This window comes from Cupressus sempervirens, chromosome 8 (assembly GCF_028749045.1).
Source record: "Cupressus sempervirens isolate cs-2001-9-10 chromosome 8, ASM2874904v1, whole genome shotgun sequence".
NCBI classification, from domain to species: Eukaryota; Viridiplantae; Streptophyta; class Pinopsida; order Cupressales; family Cupressaceae; genus Cupressus; species Cupressus sempervirens.
This window is the reverse complement of record NC_143125.1, coordinates 118,729,983-118,737,723: the sequence shown is the minus strand read 5'-3', so window position 1 is coordinate 118,737,723 and position 7,741 is coordinate 118,729,983.

The window sequence follows — 7,741 nt, the reverse complement described above, 5'->3', positions numbered from 1 at the left end:
TCTTGAATTATCTCCCTCCATCACATTTGCTTCATCGAGGTCCACAATGAGATCTTCTTCCCCTTCCTTAAGGGCCCATTTGGATGTTGGAATAGGATTTAGGAATAGGAACCTATAATCCTTGATTTGGGATTTTGGAGCTTAAAATCCATATTACGATTTCTGAAATTTATTTAGGGACTGTTTGGTTCAAACCCAAAAATATTTGATATTCGAAATTTGTTACTCCAAGCCTATTTGGTTCAAAAAATGAATATAAAAGTTACAATGAGAAAGACGATTCATATCTCTAATTTGTTTAAGGATCTGTTCATGGTGCTTCCAAATCCACACATGCTAAAAATGTCAATGTTCATTGCAAAATAAAAATTCAAGAAAAATTTAAAAGAAAGATGAAAGAAATTAGATATGTGTGGTACTAGTTATTTTATTTAATACAAACATATGAGCAGGTGCAACAATAGCTGAAATGTTCCGCCAATTAAAAGAAATTATATTCATATGAATTTATGCAATAATCATTTTAATTTCTTCAAGCGGCACCTACTAATTTTTATAAAATGGCATTCAAAGGGTGCTCAAAGTAGATGCAATGGTATCATTTCTTGTAACACCTCACTCTCTCAGTTACAATTCAATTAAATTTCAAAAATATGTGCAAAAATAGGTGCTCTCAAATGGGCATCTGGATGTCAAACCCAATTAAATTTTACTTTAGTTGAAATCCTCATTTTGAAAAAATGGAAATTCCAAATAACAATTATTTTGAGGGGAGACAAAATTCTTGTTTTGGGGGTCAAATGGGGCTACCGAATCCACATTTCCCCAAATCCCAATTCCTATTTTGCAGACCCAAATAGTGGATTAAGAATTTTTGAGAATTTCAAATTCCAATTCTGGCTCAAATCTGCAATCCAAATAGACCCTAAGTTCAACTACCATACCCTCCACCCACTTCCACAAGCTATCCAGACAAACTAGAGTTGAATCCTCACACACTAGACAATGAAGTTTGGAATTATGAAAACCCCAAATAAATAAAGGCCACTTAGGTTCTGTAAGTTTTGAGTTAGTATAATAATAGCTCTAAAGTTGCCAGCTCAAAATATTTTCATGATTATTTCTTGAAGCTAAGTCTCAAGATTTGGAAATCCCTCTTGGATGATGTAAAAAATCATCCCAAATATTGCATTTGATGTCGAATTTCCACTTCCCATCACCAATAATGATGATCCATTTTTTCCTAAAGAAGTGTCATATTTGTTAATAAACAAGGTCTCTTCCAAAAATAGTGCCATCATGTCGCAACCTGCTAAATACACTAAATAATTAGTGGTCATGCTAATAACCATTACCAACCTATTGGTATCAATATGGACCCAGTATTTAAATTTTTAGTGTGTGGAGTCTTGAACCTCTTTGAACTAAGGTTCAAAGCAATTCAAAGTGGTTTGATTTGATTGGAATAGGTTCAATGTTTCTTTGTTTCGAAATGATTCATCTTGTAGGTTCTTCAGTTGTCAATGTTGAAATTCAGCTTCTAGTCTCCAATCTGAGCTCAAGTTAAATGGTTAAAGTGTACAAGAAAAATTCAGATTCATGATTTGAGATGCAAATTCATTTGATTTAGAGAAGTTCAGAATCCATGTTTGATTCAACACCAGAATTTAGTTCTGGCTCAAGGTTCAAAGTTCAGAATGATAGGCAACTTGTTGGTATAAAGTTAAATATTCAAAATATAGATTTTGAGTTTGTAGATGAAAATTTAGGGCATGGGTTGATTCAATAAGTTGTGAACTTGAGACATTCATCATCCCTCATCATATGAAGATGATTCTACAAGAAGAGCACATTGATCTGCGAATAGATATGGATACCCTGTTCATCAAGAATAGTAAACATAGGAGGTGCATATAAATAATGCAACTGATCTTGAAGGCCAAAGTGACTCAATATATGTTGAACCTCACACCATCCTGAGCATGGTTAGATGAAGAGGCATTTGTCATCATTTGAAGACAAAATAACATGGTTAATAGTTCACTCAAAATTGCATGTAACATGTCTTACAAACTGAGTGATATCATTGCTGCCATATGCCAGGTGGAAGCATCGAGGTCACTGAGAAAAGTTTAAAGACTTTGAAGCTATTCATAGTCATAACCTAAGAGCATCACACGAACACTATCCAGGACCTGGCGGCATTTTTAGGAATAGAAGACTCTTCACACGAATCTCAAACATAAAGAAGGAGATTCTTCTGGCCATATTGATTTCCCTGTTCAAAGAACTAAATAGGAATCGTCAGTGCATCCGAAGCTACAAATGTGTAGAACCAAAAATGCAGGAAATACTTGTATAATGTTCCTATTCAAACATTCAAAGAAATAAATTTTGAAGTTATGACTAATCCGTGTGGTTCATTCCTCCCGAATGAATACTTTATTAGGAAGAAAGTGGTTTGATCTTCGTGTGGCACACCATGGAGGTCTCGAATATCGATTACATCATCCATCATCTCAAACTCTTAACACATTCTTTTCACAAAGATACATCGGGCGGCGATTGAAGTGTGATCCTACAACAAAGGCTATATCAAAAATATCTATGTCCGATGGAAAGTTTCTGCTATGCAAAATATACCTACTATTAGGCGACATGCTTTCTTTGTCAATAAATTTTGAGTCGCACTAAATAAGTGGAGGAGATCGAGTTTTGTTGAAGATGATGGTGGCATCTGCACTAGAGAAGGAAGGTAAAGAGGATAAAGAGAGCCCCAAATCATAAAGTGTGAGTCCATTCATACAATCCAGAATATGAGTGCCACATGGAGAGCAAAGGGAGCGACCAACTATTTGATTAAATGTTTGTCAATAGCTTTATGTGGCACGGGTCTGTGGGAGAGAAGAAATAGGTACATATTTACCTATAGGGAGTGTAAGATGAGTTGATGACACATTACCGCTTGTATTCTTAATGCAAATCAAGGATTTAATGGGTTCTCTATCTTGACAAAGGTATAAGTATGGGCAATACTTGTAATGTGTTTCATGAAACACCAGTACACCCATGATTGAACACAACATTCCAAATTCAACCTTGGCAAAGCTCACACACAAAGTGGAAAGAAACGTGTATGAATATGGAGCATACTCATAATATGTTTGATAATTTTTTGGCATCATTCTATGGAAAATTAGTTAATGAATTCACAGGACACGAAGACCTTCAAGCCTCTTCTTGTGACTTGATAATGTTTTGGTGTTACCTCCAGCTCGTCGAATTTCCTTCAAACCTTCTAATTAATTTATAGTACATGGTACGGGATGCATTGAGAAGAAGGATTACAACTCTGAGGTTTGAGTTGAGCTCCCTATAGTGTAGAAAAGCATTGCATAATCTCCATCACAGGATGCTCGCAGATACCCCTATATCTTCAAGACATAGATGGGTTAATGAATTCTTGTAAGGAAACTCAGGTGCAGAAACAACTTCCTACACTAATCTCTTAAGAGAAGTATGGTGCAAATCCTATTAAAATCTTTTGCACTTACAGATTCAATATCATGTAAATAACAATATTTCAGCCAAGCAAGCATAAAGAAAATAGATAGAGAAAGAAACACATAACACAAAGATTTGCCGATGGGGAAAAACTTTTTGGTAAAACAACCCCACCCCTCCAAAACCTGCACAATGTATTATCTTCAACAAAAGGTTACAATACACTTGCAGTGCAAGCTCAACAGCGACAACAGAAGACTCCAATAGCAACTCACAGTACCAACAATACACTCTCACGCATCACTTCTCTTCATAACTCTAAAAATGCTTATAACATGCCCTTCACTTTAGGGCTACTCCCAAAGATAAACCATATTAGGGTTTTTACCATTCTCCAAGAAAATAGGAACCCAACCCCACTATTGGGGTAGACTGTACAATACTCCAATTTATCAGTTACCACATGTCTTCACCTGTCATTTTATCTTCCTAACATAGCTCTTACGTGTCATAGGAATCCGTCATAGCCGTTTTAGCCATGATCTCCTTACACACAATTCAAGATGTTGATACATCAACATTATTTGCAAGAAATACATTTTACAAAACAAATAATAAGAATAGGAATTATACAAGGTTGAGACACCTTATTCCTAACAATTTTGAATGGATGTATGTGAATGACTAAGCAGAACATGTGTTTGGCTAGCTCTAAGGACATGCAACACAGACTATAGATCTCTTGTGTTAAAAGAAACAAAGACAATATGCACCTTAATGTTCATATTTAGAATTGGCATTGAGAACAAACCAAATGAAGTTTGAAGGTTAAGTGATTTGACTTGTGTCAGCTACAACAACTTAACAACATCCCAATTTATTCAATTCACCATGTGTCCCAAATATATATATATCTATATATCAAACCTGATAAAGGAGATGGAACTTATGGAAATTTTAATATTGAAAATCTGAAAGAGCCATTAAGTGCAAAGTTAGAAACAAGATATTCCAAATTTTGTCAAAGGCTTCCCAATAGCTCATTAAGTTTAATAATGACTCTGCATTATGATATTAGGTGTTTTTAAAATGAAGATGCTTGGATACACAAGGAAAGAGTAAAATGGGTTAGTTATGATAACTAAAAAGCTATGGGAAAAGAAAGAGACAAATAAGCCAGCAAAAGCAAACAAAAGGGTTCTGGTTCTCGGGGGAAAGGGAAAGAAAGAAAATTGTGGGCTGTAGAAGAGCAGGGTTTTTGTCCTTTTTCTAGACTTTGTGCTAAGGGAGGGAATTTTTGTTTCTTCTAGATAGTGATTCTAATGCAAATGTGTAATGATATCTGTGTAATCTTTTACATTTTAGAGAAGGGAGATTTGAGAGATAATTGCACATCACAACTTGGAGTTTGGGTAGTTATCTTTCCACTGATTATGATCTTTGTGTAGTTTTTAGTTTTCTCTAGATGCATTTTAGTATCGCTAATTTTTTAATATGTTTATTTCAAGATCTTTGAAACTTTTATTCTTCACTTTCCCAAGAGGATGGAAAGTTCATTCCTTGTTTTCATTCTCTTTGTTATGTAAAATTTGGATAAATGGACTTTGTGTCATTTATTTACTTTTAGTTACTTAGTTTTTTCGCATCTATATGATGTTTACGAATAGATGTTTGTGTACCTTTTGTGCTTTCTGGCTAAAAGCATCCATATTTGTATTTCTATGAATTCATTGTAAATTATACATGGGGAGTTGTACCTAGATAAATTTAGAGGGCACTTACATTTTTCAATAGCGAAGTGGCTCAACTGTTATTGCATATTCAATATTCCTATCTAGAATTTTGTGGTTAATTTGTATTTATTTTTTTGGAGGACAATGTGTTCACTAACACAAGCCCATTGTGATGAGACTATCCCTGTCATACATCATAAAATTGTATTTCATCATTAAAAGTTCTCTATTTGAACAAGTGATTTGATCACCATTGGAAGATCTTTCTCATTCTGCCACACTTGTGCATTGATGACCTTGTGTTTGTATCCTATCAGGTTGTCTCCCACTTGATTTCCTTCCATATAGATGTGTTGTATATTAAAATCATTAAGATCATTTAGGATACATTGGATGTCTCTGATAATCAATGTAACATTTCAGCTCATCATAATATCTCCCTTGGCATCTTTAATGACTAACAAAGAATCTCCCTCCACAAGCAAGTTTTGAATTCCCATGCAATTGGCTAATTGCACTCCCCACAAGAGTCCTAGTGCTTCTGACTTATTGCTTGAAACACTTCTATGTTTTCTAGAATATCCCCTAATATGAGATCATTTAGCATCCCTTCTAATTCCACTAGCCACAACACCCTCCTTGTGCTTAGATCCATCAAAATTTAGTTTCAAGCAGTTTAGGAGAGGTGGCTGCAACTTAGTTTGCAGCCTCTTCAAGAACTTATTATTATCAATTCTCTCAATAACCTAATTGATGCCCCATATATTTTCTTTGTCCCATTGAACTTGTGTGTGTGTGTGGGGTGGGGGGGAGTGAGGAGGTGGTTTCCATTTCTAGTTTAGGGCACCCTTGTTTAATTCTCCCATGATTTTGGATATGACCACTCTCGGATTGGTACTAGTATCTCTAAAGATCTAGTTGTTTCGTTCTTTCCATATGTTTCAACAAATATAGGGGGAATAACCTTCCATGTCATTTTTTATCAAAGGGTGTTATAAAGGGAATTTATATCGAACGATAAATTGGGAAACATCACAATTGAAGATCAATGAGATTCTAAGGAGGTGATTTCAATTTCTAGTTTAGGGCACCCTCACTTATTTCTCCCATGATTTTGCATATGACCACTCTCGGAGGGGTACCAATATCTCTAAAGATCTGGTTGATCCATTCTTTCCATATATTCCAACAAATATAGGGGGAATGACCTTTCGTATCATTTTTATCAGGGGGTGTTATAAAGGGCATTTCCATTGAAGGATAAATTGGGAAACATCACAATTGAAGATCAATGAGATTTTGAGATGCTTAAATATAGTCTGCCAAACTTGCATTGAATAGGGGTAGTGGATGAAAAGGTGAGCAATAGATTCTTTGTCATTGTAATATAATACACATCTATTGCACATCTTAAAACCATGCCTCTTAAGGTTGTCAATGGTGAGGATGATGTTTTGCATTACTGACCACCAAAAGAAATAAATTTTTGGAAGAAAGTGGGAGTGCCAAACATTCTTCCACTCTTAAACTCTGAGCTCTCTAAGTATAGTATTGTATGTTGATTTCACACTAAATTTTACACTTGATTTGTTATCTCATATTGTTTTATCCATCTGAGGAAAAAAGGGCATATAAATCCCTTGTAGGAGAGCAGACAAATCCTCATGAAAGACAATATCCTCCCTAGTGAAGTTATCAGTGTTATAGGTCTTCCACTCTTTGTGTAGGATGTAGTTCTTCACCTATTCCCCCATCTCAATCTCCTACCACTCTTTTAAGGTGGAAAACTTTGTTTCTATTAAGGGAGTTTCTCCAATCCATATGTCCTTCCAAAATCTGATCTGATTACCATCTCCAATGCTCCATCTAATCCCCCCTTAAAAATTTCTTATCTTGGTGGTATTTTTCTATAACCTCAATCCAAATAGTAGAGCTTCCTCGAAGAGAGCTTGGGTGAAAGGCCTAAAGTCCAAGTACTTATCTTTCATAAATTGACACCAAGGGACCAAATCCTAGGCCAGCCTCCAACCAACCTTCATCATAAGTGCTTAGTTCAAATCTCCAATTTTTCCATATTTAGATCCCCTTGGGATTTCAGTTTACACACCTTTTCCCAACTAAAAAGGCTTAAGTTTTTTTCTTATTATTTGATCATGTCCATAAGAAATTCCATTGATTTTTCTCAATAATATTTCTAAACCTACTATAAATCTTAAATAAAGATCAAAAGAATACAAAAATTCCTTTTAGAGAGACTGATAATAATTAAAGTTTTCTAGCATACTTAGGACCTTCTCTTTCCATCCTACTAGTTTTGTCTACATCCTTTTCACTACACTATTCTAGAATTGAGGGGTCACTTCCTTGACCATGAGGGGAAGACCCAAGTAAGTGTTAGGGAGGTTCACAACTTGACATTGAAACTCCCTAGTTATTCTTTGTTGTATAGTCATTGCCATGTTGTAGAAGTAGAACTTACTTTTGTGATAATTGATATGTTACCC